Here is a 26281-nt window from a genome sequence, read left to right as displayed (position 1 = left end):
CACACACATGCCCATGCCCACCCCCACCCCCACCCCCTTCCTCATTGACTACAGATTATATAGTAAAACTTGAGTTCTGCTTAGCTATACCTTAACCAATCATTTTCCTGAAATTTAACTAACCAATCCTAACATATTGTAACATGATTATGTAACCAATTATATCCCACCACCTCAATTAGTTTACACCCAGCAAAATTAATTATACAGCAGACAGGAACAATCACAGAACCAGACAGAGATTATACAGACAAACAATAGCAAAGTGGGAACTATAATGACAAAACAATTCCGAAGTGAGGATTTCACATCCCAGCTATTGATAAGTGAGTTCTTGCCAGACAGGATGCTATCAAACTAAGTTTCCTTTTACATTTTCTAGGCACTTCCCTTTCTCTGGAGGTGATAGGAATACAATCCTGTCCTGATAGTGCCTAACAGCCCAATAGCACCTTATTTCAATGTGACTAGGTTGGAATGTGAGGATGTGACCGTTCGCTTCCCATCTTATGGCTGCCTCTGCTGCTTAGCCAAAGGCCTTAGCCTAAGAACAGGGCCTCAGACTGTCACAGTAAGAGAAGGCCCTTACACCAGCAGACAGTGATTTTGATTCTTTCTTTTATACCTCTATAATTAGCCAAGTTATAAGAATACACCTAAATTCTTAGAGTATAGGCCTTTACAGACAGGACTGAATATCTATATCCTAACAATGAACACAATGGTATGTTGATATACAGTAGAAGCCCGTTTATCCAAGCCTCCATTATCCAGCTCTCCGTACTAACCGATCCACCAGTCTCCTAGGGCTGACAGCCCACCTGCCAGCTGTGCAGGGCTGACAGCCTGAGCCCCCTATCTTAAAAAAAGGGATTGAAAGCTCTTTGCCAGTTCTCCTGATTATCCCTGTCAAGGTTCCTCCCCCACTCTGAATTCTAGGGTACAGATGTGGGGACCTGCATGAAAAAACCTTAAGTTACAAAAAAGATACACAGACAGAAATAGTTATTCTATTCAGCACAATTCTTTTCTCAGCCATTTAAAGAAATCATAATCTAACACATACCTAGCTAGATTACTTACTAAAAGTTCTAAGATTCCATTCCTGGTCTATCCCCGGTAAAGACCAGCATATAGACAGACACAGACCCTTTGTTTCTCTCCCTCCTCCCAGCTTTTGAAAGTATCTTGTCTCCTCATTGGTCATTTTGGTCAGGTGCCAGCGAGGTTACCTTTAGCTTCTTAACCCTTTACAGGTGAGAGGAGCTTTCCCCTGGCCAGGAGGGATTTCAAAGGGGTTTACCCTTCCCTTTATATTTATGACAATCCCAATTTTTGATTACCCAGTCTGGCCCCGGTCCCAATTAGATCGGATAAATAGGTTTCAGCTGTTAATTTAAAACAAATTCAAAAAGCAACCACAAGAGGGGGTGGTTATGTTCATTGAATAAATGGCACTGGCACTTTCAGTAAAACTTAATGAATTGTTAATATAGGTTTTTATTTTTTCACAAAACGTAAAAACTAAAGATTTTCTGTAAGAACGCAAATTCCACATTTTTCCCTGGAAAACAGATTTCTAGGCTCCCTGATCATCAGGAGTTCAGTCCTGGTTTCTCGGCCTCCTGTTTTTGCACTCTGAATGTGAGATAGAGGAGAGGCTCAGGGAACTGGGCCTATTTAGTCTGCAGAAGAGAAGAGTGAGGAGGGATTTGATAGCAGCCTTCAACTACCTGAAGGGGGGTTCCAAAGTGGATGGAGCTCGGCTGTTCTCAGTGGTGGCAGATGACAGAAGAAGGAGCAATGGTCCCAAGTTTAGTGTCAAGTGACACTAAACTGGGAGGAGTGGTAGATACACTGGAGGGTAGGGATAGGATACAGAGGGACCTCAACAAATTGGAGGATTGGGCCAAAAGAAATCTGATGAGGTTCAACAAGGACAGTGCAGAGTCCTGCACTTAGGACGGAAGAATCCCATGCACCACTACAGACTAGGGACTGAATGGCTCGGCAGCAGTTCTGCAGAAAAGGACCTAGGGGTTACAGTTGACGAGAAGTTGGATATGAGTCAACAGTGTGCCCTTGTTGCCAAGAAGGCCAATGGCATTTTGGGATGTATAAGTAGGGGCATAGCAAGCAGATCGAGGGACGTGATCATTCCCCTCTATTCGACATTGGTGAGGCCTCATCTGGAGTACTGTGTCCAGTTTTGGGCCCCACACTACAAGAAGGATGTGGAAAAATTGGAAAGAATCCAGCGGAGGGCAACAAAAATGATTAGGGGACTGGAACACATGACTTATGAGGAGAGGCTGAGGGAACTGGGGATGTTTAGTCTTCAGAAGAGAAGAATGAAGGGGGATTCGATAGCTGCTTTCAACTACCTGAAAGGGGGTTCCAAAGAGGATGGCTCTAGACTGTTCTCAGTGGTAGCAGATGACAGAACAAGGAGTAATGGTCTCAAGTTGCAGTGGGGGAGATTTAGATTGAATATTAGGAAAAACTTTTTCACTAGGAGGGTAGTGAAACACTGGAATGCGTTACCTAAGGAGGTGGTGGAATCTCCTTCCTTAGAAGTTTTTAAGGTCAGGCTTGACAAAGCCCAGGCTGGGATGATTTAGTCGGGATCGGTCCTGCTTTGAGCAGGGGGTTGGACTAGATGACCTCCTGAGGTCTCTTCAAACCCTGATCTTCTATGATTCTATGATATTCAGCATACACCGCTCCTTGGTATAAACACTCTTATGTATGTTTTGATGATGCGTATTCTCCATCCTACTGCAGCGTACAACACTGTTATATTATGTCTTGGCCTGTTTTACTTGACCCCAGCATGTAACCTCAGATTATCCACATGGCATCAAGTAAATAAAAATCATTTGGGAAACAAACAATGTCATTTGCTGGCAAGATCTGCTCTGCACTGCTCAGGGATTTGGGGCCTGTAAGTAGGAAAGGCTCTATAGTGTTCTTCAACATATAATTGTGACAGGTGTCCTCACCCGCTTTTTAAATGTATGTCCCACCCCCAGCCTCATTTTTGGACATGTACACTTTCAGTGCAGGGGCCATTTTGACATTTTAAAAAATTATTTATAAGGAGCATTAGGAAAAATAGTTTTTTCACATTTAGAGTTATTTTTAAAGTTAGAAGTTTAGAAGTTAGAAGAATAAAACGGTTTTAGAGAAAACTGTTATGCCTTTTGAACTAAAGGCATTAAATATTAGTAATAAGTATTTTGGGGAAAAGAATAAATTTAATAAATTTAGGTTATTTTGAAATAAAGTCTCAATGACACTTTTTTTAGAGAAAAATAATTGCATTTTTTAAATAAAGGTATTAAATATTCATAATAGAGCATGCGTTTTAGAGGAAAATAAGGTGTGGGGGGGGCTAACAAGTAACCAAGAGAGAGAAGCTATATTAAATAAAAACAAAAAAATCCAAGTATGTGTTTTCTTACAGATACTAAAGTCTTAGAATAAGACAGGTCAGAAATGACAAGGTTGTTATAGAAAATGTATTTCTCAGGGAGGTTGGGAGTTTTGGAGGTGTAACCTTCTTACTTCAAGCTGATAAAAACGTGATAAAACTCTGAGCAGAAAGTAGGCTGAAGCTTTGCTTATAGATCAAGATGCTTACACTTTGCACAAGCTAGTAAGAATCAAGTTTAAAAGAAATAGAAAAGTTGTGTCTGATGTGGATGTGCAGAGTCAGGCTGGTTTGGTCAACATGGCCCCTACTCTTTACCACAAAGATAGTCGTAAATATATTTTAACAGTCATAGACATTTTGTCTAAATATGCCTCGGTGGTAGCCCTAAAGAATAAACCTAGGTGAGAGGTGGCAACAGCGTTTAAAGCTATTTTCAGCCAAGGTCAGGTGCCTTAAAAATTACTGACAGACTGAGAAATAGAGTTTTTAAACAAAACTTTAAAGATGTTGTAAAAACACCCAGGAGTACATTGTTTTGTTACCAATAATCAAGGCAAGGCAAGGATTGCAGAGAGGTTTAACAGATGTGGAGGTATTTTGCCTCCTGTAGCACCTTTCAATACATCAACCTGCTGCAGGTCTTCATATACAGATACAACAGAAGAGATCATGGAACTATCCGAGTATGACAGATTAACATTACCTACACTAACTCGCTAAGGGGATGGAAAATGGAATATGGGGACATTTTTAAATGAAAGTCACTGCAGTTCCTTTTTCAGAAAGGAGATCATGTAAGGATACCTAAATCAGAAGGAGCTTTCGAAAACCTCTACCGATGGATCATGGCAGGGGTTTCAAAGGGCTGTGGTCTGTGTACACATTAAAAGCTTATAGAGAAGAGGAAATATATTGTCTTTTTACTCTGAAGAATTACAAGAAGTGAACCCCGGCTGGACCATGTTTGCAGACTAGAAAAGGTTCTGTCGAAGAAAGGATGGGGGAGAAACAAATATTTTCTGGTGAAATGAAAAGGGTGGCCTGAAAAATGTAACAGTTGGGTTGAAGTGTCTCATATTCAAGACCTCTGAGAAGAGGAAAAATGACTGAAGGCTGATTTTATGTCACCTTACCTAGCAACACATCAGCAGGGGCTTTGTCTCATAATACTAGATCCAACTTCACAACACAGCTGGCTAAGCCTTTAAATCTGATCCAAAATTGAGATGTTGCTTTGCCAGAGATTCACTATTGTCACTTGTGGAACATGATTTCTTATGATTTACCATTTGTGGTGGCATCCAAGAAAGAGAGCCACTACTACTGTGTAGACGTGGGCTATTAGTCAAGCATTTGACATTTAGTATAAAATATCAGAGAAGCTATTAACAGCGATGCCAACCCCAGGAAATTGGCTGTCTGGGTCATTTATGATGTAGTGACCAGACAGGTTCGGTTAGAAGCACCAGTGCAAACGATGAAAAGCTCTTTGTTGTTTCTTCCATACCGGGGAATTGGCAACAATATTAGGAGCAATCCTGAAACAGAAATGCAAGATAGCCCCACACCCCACAGATGTTACCCATGGTGGGAGAGGTACTTTCTTTATACGTGTACACCCGGATAGAGTGGAACATTGGTTAGCAGGGGACTGCAATGTGCCTAGGTGACACTGTGTTCCCATCTGCGGCAGCAGCAACAAGTTGATCACTCTCACATATGATAAACGGCATTATGTCCCCATGAGCCAACAGCACATTGGAACCATCACTATTGAAATAAAGATGGACTAGAATAAACATGTTTCATTTAGGTAGGGGGATCATTAAACTTCATCTGCGCCCCAGGAATGTTGAACAACGGTGACTATAAAAATGTTATGGGGACCCCTCTCTGTATAGGAACTACAAGGCCCAAGCTGGTTATCCCCTACAAGGATATCATGGATTGCCCTTTATGTACAGGGCCGGTTTATGGGGGATTTGCACAGTCATTTTAGAAAAGCAGTGTCAATTTTGAGAAAGCATCTAGAAATTATTAAGCCCCACATGAAAACAGCTCTAAAAATATAACCAAAGCTGTAGTGAGCTGTATGTCTAGCACCACTATGACAAAAATAGCGCACACGTGAAAGATGAAGGTGCTGGTGTAGTGGTGATTAGGAGAAAAAGAGCAGCATTGTGCTGTCCATTTACAGGCCCTCTCAGACCCTTTAAAAGAAAAGCTGTCGGAATACGCCACAGTCATAAATTTAAAAGACTCCCTCGGCAGAGGAAGTGGAGCATCATCCATGGTAAAAGGGATACATTTTAAAATTCAAAATGGCTTTTATTGAGTAAGGTTCTGGAGAATGTGCCAAATCAGAGCTGAAGAGGAGAGGAGGCTGAGGGAGAGGCTGAGGGAACTGGGATTGTTTAGTCTGAGGAAGAGAAGAATGAGGGGGGATTTGATAGCTGCTTTCAACTACCTGAAAGGGGGTTCCAAAGAGGATGGATCTAGACTATTCTCAGTGGTAGCGGATGACAGGACAAGGAGTAATGGTCTCAAGTTGCAGTGGGGCAGATTTAGGTTGGATATTAGGAAAAACTTTTTCACTAGGAGGGTGGTGAAACACTGGAATGCGTTACCTAGGGAGGTGGTGGAATCTCCTTCCTTAGAAGTTTTTAAGGTCAGGCTTGACAAAGCCCTGGCTGGGATGATTTAATTGGGAATTGGTCCTGCTTCGAGCAGGGGGTTGGACTAGATGACCGCCTGAGGTCCCTTCCAACCCTGATATTCTATGATTCTATGATTCTATTTCAAGAAGCTCCCACCCAAGCAATCCTTGAGAATAGCTTTGATGTGGAAGTGCCGCCTTTGGCCGTTTTAATGGTGACTGCCCCTCTAGAATTTTTTTATTTCGAGACGCAGGGATCATGTACTTAGTGTACACTACGAAATTACATCAAATTTATAGAAGTCGTTTTTTTAGAAATCTTTTTATATAGTCGATTGTGTGTGTCCCCACACAAAATGCTCTAAGTGTATTAAGTGCATTAACTCGGCGGAGTGCTTCCACAGTACCGAGGCTAGTGTCGCCTTCCGGAGAGTTGCACTGTGGGTAGCTATCCCACAGTTCCCGCAGTCTCCGCCGCCCATTGGAATTCTGGGTTGAGATCCCAATGCCTGATGGGGCTAAAACATTGTCATGGGTGGTTCTGGGTACGTGTCATCCCTCCCTCCATGAAAGCAAAGGCAGACAATCGTTTCATGCGTTTTTTCCTGAGTCACCTGTGCAGATGCCGTACCATGGCAAACATGGAGCTCACTATCACCCTACGTCTCCTGGGTGCTGGCAGACGTGGTTCTGCATTGCTACGCAGCAGCAGCTCATTGCCTTGTGTCAGCAGACGGTGCAATAGGCCTGTAACAATTGTCATCATGTCTGAGGTGCTCCTGCCTGCCTCGATAAGGTTGGTCAGGAATGCCTGGGCAGACATGGTCGCAGGGACTGAAATAGGAGTGACTCGACCAGGTCATTCTCTTTAGTCCTGCTGGCAGTCCTATTGCGCCATCTTCTGCCAAGCAGCCAGGAGATGAGGATGGCTAGCAGTCCTACTGCACCGTCTGCTGCCAGCCAAAGATGTAAAAGATAGATGGAGTGGATCAAAACAAGAAATAGACCAAATTTGTTTTGTATTCATTTGCTCCCCACTCCCTCCCTTCCTCTGTGAAATCAACAGCCAACAGTCGTTTCGGTGAGGTCTGTCGGGGCACCTTGAAAAATTTAATGGAGATTCAGTCCTGCCTGAAATACTAGGGGGAGGGATAGCTCAGTGGGTTAAGCATTGGGTTGAGCATTGGCCTACTAAACCCAGGGTTTTGAGTTCAAGCCTTGAGGGGGGCCATTCTGTATGACAGTTGTTTTTGTTTCTCCTTGATGTAAAGCCACCCGCTTCATTGATTTTAATTCCCTGTAAGCCAACCCTGTAAGCCATGTCGTCAGTCACCCCTCCCTCCATCAGAGCAACAGCAGACAATCGTTCCGCGCCTTTTTTCTGTGCAGATGCCTTCCACAGCAAGCATGGAGCCTGCTCAGATCACTTTGGCAATTAGGAGCACATTGAACACCACACGCATTATCCAGCAGTATATGCAGCACCAGAACCTGGCAAAGCAAAACCGAGCGAATAGGCGACATCAGTGCGGTGACGAGAGTGATGAGGACATGGACACAGATTTCTCTCAAAGCATGAGCCCTGGCAATGTGGGCATCATGGTGCTAATGGGGCAAGTTCATGCGGTGGAACGCCAATTCTGGGCCCGGGAAACAAGCACAGATTGGTGGGACCGCATAGTGTTGCAGGTCTGGGACGATTTCCAGTGGCTGTGAAACTTTCGCATGCGTAAAGGCACTTTCATGGAACTTTGTGACTTGCTTTCCCCTGCCCTGAGGTGCAAGAATACCAAGATGAGAGAAGCCCTCACAGTTGAGAAGCGAGTGGCAATAGGTACAGGTAAGTAACCGTTTTCATGTTGTCTGCACAGGTACCATTGCGGGGAGTGGCCCAGATGATACGTCTGGGGGAAGGGAGCAGAAGGAGACTCCACCAGTTGAAAGGCATGAGATGCACTGTCCTAAGGTTAGGGGTTCCATGACCACCACTCCCAAGAGAAGGAGGTGGGTGGTGGTGGTCGGGGACTCTCTCCTCAGGGGGACTGAGTCATCTATCTGCCGCCCTGACCGGGAAAACAGAGAAGTCTGCTGCTTGCCAGGGGCTAAGATTCGCGATGTGAGGGAGAGTCTGCCGAGACTCATCAAGCCCTCGGACTACTACCCCTTCCTGCTTTTCCACGTGGGCACCAATGATACTGCCAAGAATGACCTTGAGCGGATCACTGCGGACTACGTGGCTCTGGGAAGGAGGATAAAGGAGTATGAGGTGCAAGTGGTCTTCTCGTCCATCCTCCCCGTGGAAGGAAAAGGCCGGGGTAGGGATCGTCGAATCGTGGAAGTCAATGATGGCTATGCAGGTGGTGTCGGAGAGAAGGCTTTGGATTCTTCGACCATGGGATGGTATTGCAAGAAGGAGGAGCGCTAGGCAGAGACGGGCTCCACTTAACGAAGAGAGGAAAGAGCATCTTTGCGAGCAGGCTGGCTAACCTAGTGAGGAGGGCTTTAAACTAGGTTCACCGGGGGAAGGAGACCAAAGCCCTGAGGTAAGCGGGGAAGTGGGATACCGGGAGGAAGCACGAGCAGGAGCGTGTGAGAGGGGAGGGCTCCTGTCTCATACTCAGAACGAGGGGCGATCAGCAGGTTATCTCAAGTGCATATATACAAATGCACAAAGCCTGGGAAACAAGCAGGGAGAACTGGAGGTCCTGGCAAAGTCAGGGAATTATGATGTGATTGGAATAACAGAGACTTGGTGGGATAACTCGCATGACTGGAGTACTGTCATGGGTGGGTATAAACTGCTCAGGAAGGACAGGGAGGCCAGAAAAGGTGGGGGAGTTGCACTGTATGTAAGGGAGCAGTATGATTGCTCAGAGCTCAAGTATGAAACTGCAGAAAAACCTGAGAGTCTCTGGATTAAGTTTAGAAGCGTGAGCAACAAGGGTGATGTCGTGGTGGGAGTCTGCTATAGACCACCAGACCAGGGGGATGAGGTGGACGAGGCTTTCTTCCGGCAACTCGCAGAAGCTACTAGATCGCACGCCCTGGTTCTCATGGGTGACTTCAATCATCCTGATATCTGCTGGGAGAGCAATACAGCGGTGCACAGACAATCCAGGAAGTTTTTGGAAAATGTAGGGGACAATTTCCTGGTGCAAGTGCTGGAGGAACCAACTAGGGGCGGAGCTCTTCTTGACCTGCTGCTCACAAACCGGAAAGAATTAGTAGGGGAAACAAAAGTGGATGGGAACCTGGGAGGCAGTGACCATGAGATGGTCGAGTTCAGGATCCTGACACAAGGAAGAAAGGAAAGCAGCAGAATACGGACCCTGGACTTCAGAAAAGCAGACTTTGACTCCCTCAGGAAACTGATGGGCAAGATCCCCTGAGAGAATAACATGAGGGGGAAAGGAGTCCAGGAGAGCTGGCTGTATTTTAAAGAATCCTTATTGAGGTTACAGGGACAAACCATCCCGATGTGTAGAAAGAATAGTAAATATGGCAGACGACCAGCTTGGCTTAACAGTGAAATCCTTGCTGATCTTAAACACAAAAAAGAGGCTTACAAGAAGTGGAAGATTGGACAAATGACCAGGGATGAGTATATAAATATTGCTCGGGCATGTACGAATGAAATCAGGAAGGCTAAATCACACCTGGAGTTGCAGCTAGCGAGGGATGTTAAGAGTAACAAGAAGGGTTTCTTCAGATATGTTGGCAATAAGAACAAAGCCAAGGAAAGTGTGGGCCCCTTAATGAATGAGGGAGGCAACCTAGTGACAGAGGATGTGGAAAAAGCTAATGTACTCAATGCTTTTTTTGCCTCTCTCTTCATGAACAAGATCAGCTCCCAGACTAGTGCACTGGGCAGCACAGCATGGGGAGGAGGTGGCCAGCCCTCTGTGAAGGAAGAAGTGGTTCGGGACTATTTAGAAAAACTGGACGTGCACAAGTCCATGGGGCCGGATGCGTTGCATCCGAGGTGCTAAAGGAATTGGCGGATGTGATTGCAGAGCCATTGGCCATTATCTTTGAAAACTCATGGCGATCCGGGGAAGTGCGGGAAGACTGGAAAAAGGCTAATGTAGTGCCAATCTTTAAAAAAGGGAAGAAGGAGAATCCTGGGAACTACAGGCCAGTCAGCCTCACCTCAGTCCCTGGAAAAATCATGGAGCATGTCCTCAAGGAATCAATTCTGAAGCACTTAGACAAGAGGAAAATGATCAGGAACAGTCAGCATGGATTCACCAAGGGAAAGTCATGCCTGACTAATCTAATTGCCTTCTATGAAGAGATAACTGGTTCTCTGGATGAAGGGAAAGCAGTGGATGTGTTATTCCTCGACTTTAGCAAAGCTTTTGACACGGTCTCCCACAGTATTCTTGTCAGCAAGTTAAAGAAGTATGGGCTGGATGGATGCACTACAAGGTGGGTAGAAAGTTGGCTAGATTGTCGGGCTCAACAGGTAGTGATCAATGGCTCCATGTCTAGTTGGCAGCCAGTATCTAGCGGAGTGCCCCAAGGGTTGGTCCTGGGGCCGGTTTTGTTCAATATTTTCATTAATGATCTGGAGGATGGTGTGGATTGCACCCTCAGCAAGTTTGCGGATGACACTAAACTGGGAGGAGTGGTAGATATGCTGGAGGTCAGGGATAGGATACAGAGGGACCTAGACAAATTGGAGGATTGTGCCAAAAGAAATCTGATGAGGTTCATCAAGGACAAATGCAGAGTCCTGCACTTAGGACGGAAGAATCCAATGAACCTCTACAGATTAGGGACCGAATGGCTAGGCAGCAGTTCTGCAGAGAAGAACCTAGGGGTTACAGTGGACGAGAAGTTGGATATGAGTCAACAGTGTGCCCTTGTTGCCAAGAAGGCCAATGCCATTTTGGGATGTATAAGTAGGGGCATTGCCAGCAGATCGAGAGTGATCGTTCCCCTCTATTCGACATTGGTGAGGCCTCATCTGGAGTACTGTGTCCAGTTTTGGGTCCCACACTACAAGAAGGATGTGGAGAAATTGGAGAGAGTCCAGCGAAGGGCAACAAAAATGATTAGGGGTCTGGAACACATGAGTTATGAGGAGAGGCTGAGGGTACTGGGATTGTTTAGTCTGAGGAAGAGAAGAATGAGGGGGGATTTGATAGCTGCTTTTAACTTCCTGAAAGGTGGATCCAAAGAGGATGGATCTAGAGTATTCTCAGTGACAGCAGATGACAGGACAAGGAGTAATGGTCTCAAGTTGCAGTCGGGGAGATTTAGGTTGGATATTAGGAAAAACTTTTTCACTAGGAGGGTGGTGAAACACTGGAATGCGTTACCTAGGGAGGTGGTGGAATCCCCTTCCTTAGAAGTTTTTAAGGTCAGGCTTGACAAAGCCCTTGCTGGGATGATTTAGTTGGGATTGGTCCTGCTCTGGGCAGGGTGTTGGACTAGATGGCCTCCAGAGGTCCCTTCCAACTCTGTTATTCTATGATTATTCTGTGATTCTAATAGTTCTGTGGAAGCTTGCAACGCCAGACTGCTACCGGTCAGTCAGGAATCAATTTGGAGTGGGCAAATCTACTGTGGAGGCTGCTGTGATGCAAGTAGCCAATGCAATCAAAGATCTGCTGATATCAAGGGTAGTGACCCGGGGAAATGTGCAGGTCATAGTGGATGGCTTTGCTGCAATGGGATTCCTTAACTGTGGTGGGGCAATAGATGGAACCTATATCCCTATCTTTGCACCAGAGCACCACGGCGGCGAGTACATAAACCGCAAGAGGTATTTTTCAATAGTGCTGCAAGCACTGGTGGATCACAAGGGACGTTTCAGCAACATCAATGTGGGATGGCCAGGAAAGGTACATGATGCTCGCATCTTCAGGAACTCTGGTCTGTTTCAAAAGCTGCAGGAAAGGACTTTATTCCCAGATCAGAAAATAACCATTGGGGATGTTGAAATGCCTATAGTTATCCTTGGGGACCCAGCCTACCCCTTAATGCCATGGCTCATGAAACCATACACAGGCAGCCTGGACAGTAGTCAGGAGCTGTTCAACTACAGGCTGAGCAAGTGCAGAATGGTGGTAGAATGTGTATTTGGACGTTTAAAGGCGCGCTGGCGCAGTTTACTGACTCACTTAGACCTCAGCAAAACCAATATTCCCATTGTTATTACTGCTTGCTGTGCACGCCACAATATCTGTGAGAGTAAGGGGGAGACATTTATGGCGGGGTGGGAGGTTGAGGCAAATCGCCTGGCTGCTGGTTACATGCAGCCAGACACCAGGGAGGTTAGAACAGCACAGGTGGGCACGGTGCACATCAGAGAAGCTTTGAAAACCAGTTTCATGACTGGCCAGGCTACGGTGTGAAAGTTCTGTTTGTTTCTCCTTGATGGAAACCCCCCCACCCCTTGGTTCACTCTACTTCCCTGTAAGCTAACCACCCTCCCCTCCCCCCTTCGATCACTGCTTGCAGAGGCAATAAAGTCATTGTTGCTTCACATTCATGCATTGTTTATTCATTCATCACACAAATAGGGGGATAACTGCCAATGTAGCCCGGAAGGGGTGGTGGAGGAGGGAAGCACTGGGAGGGGTGGTGGAGGAGGGAAGGACAAGGCCACACAGCACTTTAAAAGTTTAAAACTTTAAAACTTATTTAATGCCAGCCTTCTGTTGCTTGGGCAGTCCTCTGGGGTGGAGTGGCTGGGTTGCTGGAGGCCCCCCACCGCGTTCTTGGGCGTCTGGGTGAGGAGGCTATGGAACCTGGGGAGGAGGGAGGTTGGTTACACAGGGGCTGTAGCAGCAGTCTGTGCTCCTGCTGCCTTTCCTGCAGCTCAACCATACGCTGGAGCATATGAGTTTGATCCTCCAGCAGCCTCAGGACTGAATCCTGCCTCCTCTCATCACGCTGCCACCACCTTTCTGCTTCAGCCCCCTCTTCAGCCCGCCACTTACTCTCTTCAGCCCGCCACTTCTCCTCCCGGTCATTTTGTGCTTTCCTGCACTCTCACATTGTCTGCCTCCACGCATTCATCTGTGCTTTGTCAGTGTGAGAAGGCAGCATGAGGTCAGAGAACATTTCATCATGAGTGCGTTTTTTTCGCCTTCTAATCTTCACTAGTCTCTGGGAAGGAGAAGATCCTGTGATCCTTGAAACACATGCAGCTGGTGGAGGGAAAAAAAGGGACAGTGGTATTTAAAAAGACACATTTTATAGAACAATGGGTACACTCTTTCATTGTAAACCTTGCTGTTAACATTACATACATAGCACACGTGCTTTCGTTACAAGGTTGCATTTTGCCTCCACCCCCACTGTGTGGCTAACCCCTCACCCCTCCTCCCTCCCCATGGCTAACAGCTGGGAACATTTCTGTTCAGCCACAGGCAAAGAGCCCAGCAGGAAAGGCCACCTCTGAATGTCCCCCTAAGGAAAGCACCCTATTTCAACCAGGTGACCATGAATGAGTTCACTCTCCTGAGGATAACACAGAGAGATAAAGAACGGATGTTGTTTGAACGCCAGCAAACATACGCTGCCATGCTTTATTCTGCAATGATTCCCGAGTGGTTGGCCTGGAGTGGTAAAGGCTTTGGGAGTACATCCAGGAGAGCTTTATGGAGATGTCCCTGGAGGATTTCTGCTCCATCCCCAGACATGTTAACAGACTTTTCCAGTAGCTGTACTGGCCGCGAATGCCAGGGCAAATTAATCATTAAACATGCTTGCTTTTAAACCATTATTTTAAAAGGTACACTCACCAGAGGTCCCTTCTCCGCCTGGCGGGTCTGGGAGGCAGCCCTGGGTGAGTTCAGGGGGTACTGGCTCCAGATCCAAGGTGAGAAACTGTAGGATTCATACAAGGTTTATGTGCTTGGCAACATTCAGAGCACACCTGGAGTGTTGTGCTGGACCTGTGCACACACAGCTCCTTTCAAGGGCATCAACCTTGGAATCTCGCCCAGATGACATGAACCATGGGAAGCCTCCCAGGACTGGGCTCAAGGCCCGAGAGCAAGGAATGCGGTAGACAGAAACTGGTAAATAAGAATGTTAAACAAAGCCAGTGTATTCCTTTTACCTGTTGGAGAATGTAATGCGCGGGGGGAGAGAAAGAATAAAGGGGAAGGTGGAAAGCTGACAGGCAGAAGCCCGTTAGCAGACCAGCTTGCTTGCTTGCTTAAAGCTCTGTGCTGTCTTGTCATTGAACCGCCACAACTGGCGCCCAAACGTGAGGCCCTCAGCACTCACCTCGCCCGGCGAGGGTTTCAGACGCGTCACTCATCCGCTTCACGGATCCCGGTGAGTATTTTTCATTGTGGTAAGTATGGGAAGCTCCCTCTCTGCTTTGCAAGTGCAACACTGCAATGAGCTACAGTATTTGCTGCGTAAGGCTCAGCATGATTGCCCCACTCGAGAACTCACTCTCCTGCTACAGGAGGTGAGTGCCCAATGCCCATGGTACCCTGAAGCTGGAACCCTTAAGCTAGCGGACTGGGAGCGGTTGGGCCAGACATTGCACAAAGAGCTTCGGGCGCCCATGCAGGCTCTACATGCCTGGCACCTCTGCCGCGACGCGATACAGCGTGTCGCCTCGGACAGGCCCTCCCTCGCGAGGCTGGTGATCTCGCCATGCCCATCCGCTCCTGCAGCCATCCCCACTCCTGGCGATGCGACACAGCGTGTCGCCTTGGAAAGGCCCTCTCCCGCGCCAACAGAGGGGCTGCCGATCCCGCCACCCCCATCCGCTCCTGCAACCATCCCTCCCCCTGCTTCGCCCCCAGTGCCTCTATTATCACCGCCTCCCTCGCCTTCCCCACCGGAGCCAGTGTGTGATTACCATCCCCCCATGGGGCCCCATGCTCCGGGGCCCCCCGCGGGGTCGTCCGTGTCTGCTCAGGGGCTTTTGCTGGTGCAACAAATGGTTCACGCAGCGAAGACTCGCTCAGATATTACAGCAGAGGAGCTGGCTGATCTGGTCTCAGTTTGTCCGGTAACCTGGCAGGATGATGGCAGTACTCCAGATGAGGCCTCACCAATGTCGAATAGAGGGGGACGATCACGTCCCTCGATCTGCTCGCTATGCCCCTACTTATACATCCCAAAATGCCATTGGCCTTCTTGGCAACAAGGGCACACTGCTGACTCATATCCAGCTTCTCGTCCACTGTCACCCCTAGGTCCTTTTCCGCAGAACTGCTGCCTAGCCATTCGGTCCCTAGTCTGTAGCTGTGTTGTCTTAGCCGCTCTCGACCTATTGTTTCAGCTATCACTCTTTTTACTGATGGCTCTCCACATCGCGGTGTTGTCACCTATCAATTAGGTGACCCCCCTCGTTGGCATTCTCGTTTTATGCTGCCTTAGCGTTCCGCGCAGCGCTCAGAACTGGCTGCTGTTATTTTGGCCTTTCAACTTTTTGCTGATTGTCCCTTTAATTTGATCGTGGACATGCTTTATGTTTATTAGGTAATTGATCATTTACCCCTTGCCCTTATTACCCCTCAGGTCGATGCGGACCTTCTTCGCCTGTTTTTGTCCTTATAGTATCTCATCACCCACTCGTAATTTCCCTTATTTTGATGCTCATATTCACAGTTATACCCCTCTGCCTGGGCTACTTACTGAAGGCAATGCGCGTGCTGATCGCACGTTACGTGGTCAGGTAAATTCCCTTTTTTCTGACCCCATTGAAAGCCATTCCTTTTTTCATCAGTCTGCCTCTGTTTTGGCCCGACAGTTTCACATTCCTGCTGATCATGCACATTCTATTGTTTGTTCCTGCCCCCACCGTGCTGCTGCTGCCCCTACCTTTTCTTATGCCGTTAACCCCAGAGGTACCACGGCGAATCAGCTGTGGCAAATGGATGTCACTTACGTGCCACAATTCCGTCCCTATTTGTTTTTACATGTTTCCATTGATACCTATTCAGGATTCCTCTGGGCGACACCACAGAGTGGGGAAGCCACTCCCAAAGTTATTCACCATTTGCTAGCCTGTTTTGCTGTTATGGGTCGCCCGAGCCAGATAAAAATAGATAATGCCCCAGCCTATTGCTCCACAGCCCTCTCCATCTTTTGTGCCCAATGGGACATCTGTCTCAAACACGGGATCCCTTATAATTTCAGAGGCCAAGCTATTGTTGAACGTGCAAATTGCACGCTAAAAACCTTTCTCGACAAACAATTAAAACAAGGGGAGCTGCGTCTCCGAACCTTAGGAGACGTTCAGCAACAATTGTGTATCCTTTTGTTTATTTTAAATAATTTAACGCTGAAAGCAGATCAGCAGACCTCCACGGATTTGCATTTTCATAAATCTGAGGTACTGGAAAGACCACGTGTCTATTACCGTCAGCTGCCCAATCCGCAATGGCTGGGCCCAATACCTCTAATCACTTGGGGTCGGGGATATGCTGCTGTGTCTCTCCCTGCAGGACCGTTGTGGGTTCCGGCCCGGTGTGTGCGACCGGCACTGAAGCAGCATGGCGTGGCACCAGGGGCTGTCAAACCCCATACCGGAGTTTCAGCTGACCTTGGAGGAGAACGTGGTGCCTCCTGGGTCGACAACGGCGGGACAGAAACAGAGGAGGCGTAGCGTCCCAAGCCAGCCCGTGACATGGGGAGCAGTAAAAGCATTGGTCGCCGCGGCTCAACGAAGACTGGCAGCAAACCAACAACCAGAGACTTCTGAGACTCTGTTTGTGGCAATTCTCGCCCAAATCACTGCTAATTCTGTATTGACTGTATGCCTTTTGTGCCTGCTATTTCCTGTAGGGGTTGGCTCGGGAGCGCTTTCTCCGTTACGGGCCCAAATGACATATAACCTATGGGAAAGATTGGCTTCAATAGCAAATGTTACCCACTTTTGTTTATCTGATTTTGTAGCAGCTGAAGAATTGTTAGGTACATGTCTTATTCCAGTATGTCATCACCCTGAGGAAATTGGGAATAAAATGATGCTCGCTGCTTACTCGAACCTCTCTTCCCAGTACTCTAGCATGGCTAATTGGGGCCCGGCCAATTACACTTTACCTTCTTAAGCTTATTTTTTGCTGTTGCTGTGTGCAATGTATTTCCTTTTTGTTAAGGCTTTGTCGAGAACCGCCCTGGCAGGCTCCACGAGTTATAACCTCATCTGTCCAGGAGTTAATTGGCTTGCAAAAGCAAATTGATGGCTACCATGAGATGGCCGAGCACAAATAAACAAGAAAGGAGGGGATGTAGGATTCATACAAGGTTTATGTGCTTGGCAACATTCAGGGCACACCCGGAGTGTTGTGCTGGACCTGTGCACACACAGCTCCTTTCAAGGGCATCAACCTTGGAATCTCGCCCAGATGACATGAACCGTGGGAAGCCTCCCAGGACTGGGCTCAAGGCCCGAGAGCAAGGAATGCGGTAGATAGAAACTGGTAAATAAGCATGTTAAACAAAGCCAGTGTATTCCTTTTATCTGTTGGAGAATGTAATGCGCGGGGGGAGAGAAAGAATAAAGGGGAAGGTGGAAAGCTGACAGGCAGAAGCCCGTTAGCAGACCAGCTTGCTTGCTTGCTTAAAGCTATGTGCTGTCTTGTCATTGAACCGCCACAAGAAACAGTTCCTGGCTGTCAGGAAAACTGGTTTCTCCACTTGCTTGCTGTGAGCTATCTACAACCTCCTCCTCATCAACATCTTCCTCGTCCACAAACTTGCTTCCATGTTGCCTCCCTCTTCATTGAAGGAGTCAAAGCACACAGTTGGGGTAGTGGTGGCTGAACCCCCTAATATGTATTAGGGGGCTTATTCCTTCACCCACTTACTTCCCTGGTCCTTCTCGCATGAACAGAGAGCAACAATACCCGAAGTCCAAAGGTGCAAACAATTCGATGTTTATTGGGGTGAACTTCCAGCAAGCATGATTCCAGTTTCCTTCCTTAGTATTCTCCTTCCCAGCTCTGACACCACAGAGCCTTACACCTGTGTCCCTGTTCCCATTCCTACCCTTAGCCAAACATGATTCCAATTTCCTTACTCCCATTCCCTGTTCCCATTTCCACCTTTAGCAAAACATGATTCCAATTTTCTTACCCCCATTCCCTGATCCCATCTCCCCCCCACACACACACACACCCTCCCACCCACTTCCTCATTGACTACAGATTATATAGTAAAACTTGAGTTCTGCTTAGCTATACCTTAACCAATCATTTTCCTGAAATTTAACTAACCAATCCTAACATATTGTAACATGATTATGTAACCAATTATATCCCACCACCTTAATTAGTTTACACCCAGCAAAATTAATTATTCAGCAGACAGGAACAATCACAGAACCAGACAGAGATTATACAGACAAACAATAGCAAAGTGGGAACTATAATGACAAGACAATACAGAAGTGAGGATTTCACATCCCAGCTATTGATAAGTGAGTTCTTGCCAGACAGGATGCTATCAAACTAAGTTTCCTTTTACATTTTCTAGGCACTTCCCTTTCTCTGGAGGTGATAGTGCCTAACAGCTCAATAGCACCTTATTTCAATGTGACTAGTTTGGAATGTGAGGATGTGACTGTTCGCTTCCCATCTTATGGCTGTCTCTGCTGCTTAGCCAAAGGCCTTAGCCTAAGAACAGGGCCTCAGACTGTCACAGTAAGAGAAGGCCCTTACACCAGCAGACAGTGATTTTGATTCTTTCTTTTATACCTCTAACTAGCCAAGTGATAAGAATACACCTAAATTCTTAAAGTACAGGCCTTTGCAGACAGGCCTGAATATCTTTATCCTAACAAAATGGCATGCAGCTCATCATAGAAGTGGCATGTTTGGGGATCTCTGGTTTTCTGGCATGCTTGCCTCAGCTCCTTAAGTTTCACGCAGCACTGCTTTGGGTCCCTGTTATGGCCTCTGTCCTTCATGCCCTGGGAGAGTTTGACGAGTGTTTTGGCATTTGGAAAACTAGAATGGAGTTCTGATAGCACGGATTCCTCTCCCCATACAGAGATCAGATCCCGTACCTCCTGTTCGGTCCATGCTGGAGCTCTTTTGCGATTCTGGGACTCCACCATGGTCACCTCTGCTGATGAGCTCTGCACTCACCTGCAACTTGCCACGCTGGCCAAACAGGAAATGAAATTCAAAAGTTTGAGGGCCTTTTCCTGTCTACCTGGCCAGTGCATCTGAGTTGAGAGCGCTGTCCAGAGTGGTCACAATGGAGCACTCTCGGATAGCTCCCGTAGGCCATTACCATCTAATTGTGTCCACAGTACCCCAAATTCGACCCGGCAAGACTGATTTCAGTGCTAATCCCCTTGTTGGGGGTGGAGTAAAGAAATCAATTTTAAGAGCCCTTTAAGTCAAAAAAAAGGGATTCGTCTTGTGGACGGGTGCAGGGTTAAATCGATTTAATGCTGCTAAATTCCACCTCAACTCCTCGTGTAGACCAGGGCTTAGACTTTAACGACACATTGCTGTATGTGTGCTGCAAGGTTATGAAAGAAGATGGTGCAGACATCTCCGATGATACCAAGGGCATCGTAACAAATTACCCCATTGCCACCCTTTTTAACCAGCTGGATGTTACTTTAGATGAGCAAATTATTAGCCAGAGCAACAGTTATTACCCTTACAGACGTAATCCTTCTGCCAGGTGGAGCCGGTGGCAACCAGGGCTGGGTTAAATATCTATGGGTTCCTTTTCAACAATATAACACCAAACCGGCTCAAGCCCCCACCCAGTAACCTGGGAAAATTACATACCGCCCCTGGGCTCCTCTGAGAGGCAATACTTCCCCACTCACAAACACAGCGTCTGAGTGTAGAAAAGAAACTTTTAATGAGAGGAGGGAAGTCACCCAGCATTAGTTAGGGAAAATGCCACAAGCAGGATTCATAACCATAAAACTGTTAGCAGAACATCCCCCCCGCCCCGCCCCGAGTGCGTGGGGCAGAGTCTTCCGCCTCATGTCCTTGAGTTCTACAACCAAGAGTTCCTTTACTGTGCCCCCCATCTGCTTCCTCACCATGCCCCACTCACAGTGGTTGTCCTTAGTCAGTGAGGACCCAAGGTTCAGAAGTGCATCTGTGTGAGCTCACTTCCCACCCAGGCAAGAGGGCACCTGGTTTGCTCCGCCATATGAACACTTGCTCTGAGTGGCTGACCTGCCAGCTGCTGTCCTTCGCCGCTCCCACTGGCCACCCGCCTCTCTACAGTGACCTCTGCAGGTCAGTCTCTTAGCGATTTTCAGCTGGACAGAAACACTGTTCCGCCGCAAGGACTTTCAGCTCTTATTGAGCATTTAATATAACAAAAGGCTTCTAAGGGAGCCTATTTAGCTCTTTTTTTTAAACAGTGGGGAGAGGCAGGTTAAACCAGATGAGGGACCCTTAGGGAGAGTTCATTTCCTGGCTGGGACACCATGCCCACCCCTCTTACTTTCACAGGGCTCTGGCATTTGAGCCCCTGCCTTAGCAAGTTCCTTTCAACTGAGGGTGACCCCCTCAGTCAGGACAGACTGCTCCCCTTTACTTAGGCAATAAAGGTAACAACATGGTTAACAACATTCCACTACCCCTGAATTCAGTATTACCCCAACACCAGCCAAAGCTGATCACTTTGAGTAACACTGCTCCTGTCTGGGGGACACCTACGCAGAGTAGCTGTGTTTAGGTAAATACAGTTTCCTCCTGAAGTCTCTTCCCGTCCCACCCAGCTGTCAGGAGGGAACTCATTCAGACCCTGCTTAAATTGAGCCCTTTTTAAATTGATTCTGACCCACAGCCACGATACCCTCGCTAGGAAGTTTCCCACAGGGCATTTCAGAAAGACACAGCGCACGCCCACAAGAGCACCATTTTGGCTGGTGTGGGTCACAAGGGCTTTATGCACAGGGCTGACCTAACTGCTCACATCAGGAAGCTGAAGCTGCTGGGGCCTTCACACAGTGCTTTGTTTTTTTTCAAGAAAAACTGCTGCTGAATGGGGATGCTGTTGCAAAAAATGCAATTGCAATTTTGGGTTGCATTACCAGAGGCACGGCATGCAAGTAGCGGGAGGTGATAGCACTGCTCTGCTCAGTGCTGGTTAGGCCTCAGCTTGAATACTGTGTCCACTTTTGGTCACCAATGTATAGAAAGGGTGTAGAGAAACTGGAAAGGATCCAGAGGCGAGTGACAAAGATGATCAGAGGGAGGGAATTCAGGCCACGTGAGCAAAGACTGAAAGAATTGGGTATGTTTAGTATGGAAAAGAGGAGATTAAGGGGGGACATGATAGCGGTCTTCAAATACTTGAAAGGTTGCCATTAAAAAGATGGTGAAAATTGTTCTCTTTTGCCACAGAAAGCAGAGCAAGAGACAATGGGTTCAAACTACAGCATTTCAAGATAAATTTCCTAACTGTAAGAACAGTAGGACAAAGGAACAGATTACCTAGGCAAGTTGTGGAATCATCTCCACTGGAGGTTTCCAAAAGGAGGCTGGAGCCCTCTATCTTGGATGATTTAGACACAACAAATCCTGCATCTTGGCAGGGGGTTAGACTAGATGACCCTTGCCGTCCCTTCTAACCCTATGGTTCTATGATTCTATGACTTGAAAATTAAATTCACATGTAGCAAAGATACTTTTTGCCTCCTGAGTGGAATGTCAATCAGAATTCTAATGAATGAAATGGGTGACAATTACTCTGGCGGTCTCTTTGTGCCACTCAGAGATTCTAATGACCACTAATGCTAAGTACCCTGTGGACCAAGGTAGGCATGAAGGTGTTTATAGTATTCTGCCTGGTAGTCATATCAGTAACCAAGAAAGTCTCTCTGTGAGGCAGTTACCCAAACAACTCGTCAGCTTTATACATAATGACGCCTTCGGCAGTAAGTAGAATCATAGAATCATAGAATCATAGAATATCAGGGTTGGAAGGGACCCCAGAAGGTCATCTAGTCCAACCCCCTGCTCAAAGCAGGACCAATTCCCAGTTAAATCATCCCAGCCAGGGCTTTGTCAAGCCTGACCTTAAAAACCTCTAAGGAAGGAGATTCTACCACCTCCCTAGGTAACGCATTCCAGTGTTTCACCACCCTCTTAGTGAAAAAGTTTTTCCTAATATCCAATCTAAACCTCCCCCACTGCAACTTTAAGTACATTAAAACCTCTTTCAATGTTAAACATCACAACATTAATTTTGTGGCCTTGTATAGGAATAGCAAGCAGGTGCCAGCTAAACTTCTACACCCTGATTTTGAGAATGCGAACTGTGTGAGGGAGTGCATGCAGCTCATGCAGGGGTCTGGGAAATATGTAAAAGACCGAGTGCTCTTCATCTATTGTGGTGAATTTGTCCCGGGTTACGTATGGTACACCCCCACCCTGACCCCGGACCCGAAATGAGCCCATCATTATTCTCTGATTAAAACTTGCAACCTGAGAGCAGAGATGCATTCTGCCCTGGCACTGCCCTCTACAGTCAATCTCATAGTAGGGGTAGGGTTGACAATGTGCTCAAAGTTAACCACTGAAGGAATGTCTTGTTTGATTATATGTGAGTATGAACACTGTGCAGTTCACATGTATTTTATCAATGGATGCTTCGATTTAAAATGGATTTCCTAGCGACCTGCTCCCAAAGGGTTCTGTGTCTAGAAGATTGTTCACACACAAATGCCTACATGTGTACACACACACACACACACATGCTCTCTCTACCTACCAAACTTGGGCCAGGCAAGTGTTTCTATTCCTACGGGTTTCTCCCAGACAGTAATGTCTATCCTGAAGCTATCATGACTTTTTAAAATTGTAATTCTGATAACATTGTGTTTCACCAGAGGCAGCTACAAGACCTTGCAGTAACCTGTGGATATCGCTGCATATTTTTTTAAAGAAATTTAGTAAGGGATTATCCATTGTTCAGATTGTCAAATTGTACACCAATGATTTACCAGAAAATGACCACATGGGGGTGCAGTTTGTAAAAAGGCGGCGGAGGGAGGGGGTCAGACATGCCCATTGTTTAATTTCAGGTTTCAGAGTAACAGCCGTGTTAGTCTGTATTCGCAAAAAGAAAAGGAGTACTTGTGGCACCTTAGAGACTAACCAATTTATTTGAGCATGAGCTTTCGTGAGCTACAGCTCACTTCATCGGATGCATACCGTGGAAACTGCAGCAGACTTTATATATACACAGAGAATATGAAACAATACCTCCTCCCACCCCACTGTCCTGCTGGTAATAGCTTATCTAAAGTGATCATCAGGTGGGCCATTTCCAGCACAAATCCAGGTTTTCTCACCCTCCACCCCCCCACACAAATTCACTCTCCTGCTGGTGATAGCCCATCCAAAGTGACAACTCTTTACATAATGCATGATAATCAAGTCTGGCTATTTCCTGCACAAATCCAGGTTTTCTCACAACCCCCCCACCCCCATACACACACAAACTCACTCTCCTGCTGGTAATAGCTCATCCAAACTGACCACTCTCCAAGTTTAAATCCAAGTTAAACCAGAACATCTGGGGGGGGGGGGAGGAAAAAACAAGAGGAAACAGGCTACCTTGCATAATGACTTAGCCACTCCCAGTCTCTATTTAAGCCTAAATTAATAGTATCCAATTTGCAAATGAATTCCAATTCAGCAGTTTCTCGCTGGAGTCTGGATTTGAAGTTTTTTTGTTTTAAGATAGCGACCTTCATGTCTGTGATTGCATGACCAGAGAGATTGAAGTGTTCTCCGACTGGTTTATGAATGGTATAATTCTTGACATCTGATTTGTGTCCATTTATTCTTTTACGTAGAGACTGTCCAGTTTGACCAATGTACATGGCAGAGGGGCATTGCTGGCACATGATGGCATATATCACATTGGTGGATGTGCAGGTGAACGAGCCTCTGATAGTGTGGCTGATGTTATTAGGCCCTGTGATGGTGTCCCCTGAATAGATATGTGGGCACAATTGGCAACGGGCTTTGTTGTGAAAGAGGTGCCAGGGCTCAAGCAATTTTTTTTACATTCATAACTGATGCAGCAATTAAGCACTGGACATGCCCCCGACATGTTTTAACATATCCAGATCTGTCTTTATTGTTGTGAGTTTAAAGATGTACCCCAAACCCTTTAAAAACAAATAACACACCCATTGGTTTCTGTTCAAGTATTTGTTTTACACAGTTAACCAGTCAGGCCTTCTCATAGCCTCTGGTTTTTGGGAAGCCCAGTTCTAAAAGGGGAGACGCCGCTTTCAGCCTCCATTCTTATCTGCCCTCTGGCTGGCTCTAGGCTTGTTTTTAGACATTCTGAAAACTCTGATGGCACCATGCCCCATGACAGAGGTAAGCATATTCAGCTCTACCGATGGTTTTAATAAAAACATCCCACCCTTTAGGCTGTCTCTTGTTAGCGAGAGAATGCGCATTAGTATCACCTGACTAAACTGAGTACTGTATGTTAAACCCCCACAATCACCACACCCCAATATACAGAGGTTCCTTTATCATCCCAAGAGGAAATTTCTTTATGCTGACTCAGTTTATTTAACAGCATTTCAGTGTTCTTCGTCCAGCAGGTAATTATCCCCTCCAATCCCTCCTGAGAGACACAATCCAATGAACTCCCATCAGCTTCAGGAGGCTGATTTTGCTCTTGTTCAGAGAAAGAGACTTATTTTAGCCCTTTGCACTTCCCCTTGCTTGGCACTTACCAGGTATCTTTGCAGGACCTTGTGGAAACAGCTAGCCTTTTCCTAGTTGGATAAACCCGATCTTTGTAGATTGTCTTTTCTCTCAGAGTGGTTATGGTCTGATATTTTCTGTGCTGCTAGAGGCTCTTCTCAATTGTTCTAGCTGATGACACAGAACCAGATACATTTTTTAAAGCATGTTCCATTACCAGGTATGTAAAAATCCTGACAGTAGGGGGAGAGCAAAGCTTGACAAAGGACCAATAAAGCTTTTGCCTTTTGAGAGACAACTTATCACTCCATTTTTTAATAAACCCCATTGTCTTTTGTAGACTCACTTCACAGTGCTTCAGGGGGATGTTTCCTTTTAAAGGGCTGAGAGCTATTGCTGAGATGGCCCCTACCAGGTCGTCAGAGGCACAGCACAAAATAGCCTTTCTCTGCTTCAGTCTCGCTTTGAGGAAGCTGTCCAAAGGGGTGGAGGGAATGGGGTACCAAGACGTGCCAGGAAGTTGCCAGGAATCTGTGGGAGGACTTTGGGGAAAACAGTGCTGTACGGGCTGCAGGGGAGAGGGGCGAGCATGTGTCTGTTCTGACTGTAGCGTGATTTGAAACTTCAACATCTCTGTTTGCTCCTCCATCACTTTTATCATCAGCTCCTGGTCCTTTAGAATGCACTTCTCATTCTGCTTTCTGTCCTGCCTTTAATTTTCTCTCCATTTCCTACATTCTCTTTCTTTGGCCTCTGAGGATTGGAGCACCTCTCAGAACATGGAGCACCTCTCAGAACTCCTTGCCATGCCTTGGTCACATCTTTATCTGGCAAAGGCACACCGCTGGCATGTATGGGGTTCCCCTGAAGGTCACATATGCAGAAGCACAAGAAAGAATACACAGAAGCATGATTGTTAGTTCACACACAAAGAAAAGGAGTACTTGTGGCACCTTAGAGACTAACCAATTTATTTGAGCATAAATTGGTTAGTCTCTAAGGTGCCACAAGTACTCCTTTTCTTTTTGCGAATACAGACTAACACGGCTGTTACTCTGAAACAGTTCACACGCAGCATTCAATCATTACAGTAAAAAATACACCTCTTGTAACATACCAATCACTTTGTCAAGCACAAGTCTCGGCGAACACCCTAAATATGGTGAGTTAGGCCTGGGTGGGGAGCGGGCATTCACGATGGGGCAAGGGTTTAGGTGTTGTTTTCAGGGGATCAGTGAAGGCGACTATGGACAATATTGTAAATTCTGCCACCATTTTTCACAGGCAGGGGTCATTGAAGCTGATATCTCACTCCTGAGGGTAAGCAAGGATGCAAGGGTACATCTCCTGCATGCATGTGGCTTCAGACCTGGTCCCTATGCTGCTTGTTTGTGTGCCGCTTTGGTCCCTGCACAAGTGATTGCTGAGTGGCGCAGGAAAGTTTCCTACAATAGGGGAAGGAACAAAGCAGCTCAGCCAAGGAACCTTCAGCAGAGGATTAGCGAGTACCTCCAGGAAAGTTTCCTGGAGATCTCTCTG

At 46.6% G+C, this 26281-nt stretch overlaps 1 long non-coding RNA gene across 1 annotated transcript; it reads right to left on the bottom strand.

Moving 5' to 3' along the window:
• Window positions 1–12643: 12643 nt before the first annotated feature.
• On the bottom strand, window positions 12644–25193 carry LOC311512137. The gene is made up of 3 exons (XR_014709407.1): window positions 25089–25193; window positions 24772–24913; window positions 12644–13252 (listed from the first exon to the last, which is right to left on the bottom strand). It is a non-coding gene; the product is annotated as an uncharacterized lncRNA (long non-coding RNA).
• Window positions 25194–26281: the final 1088 nt, after the last annotated feature.

Source organism: Lepidochelys olivacea (assembly GCF_965140295.1).
Source record: "Lepidochelys olivacea isolate rLepOli2 genome assembly, chromosome: 24".
NCBI classification, from domain to species: domain Eukaryota; kingdom Metazoa; phylum Chordata; order Testudines; family Cheloniidae; genus Lepidochelys; species Lepidochelys olivacea.
This window is presented reverse-complemented; position numbering and strand designations above follow the sequence as displayed.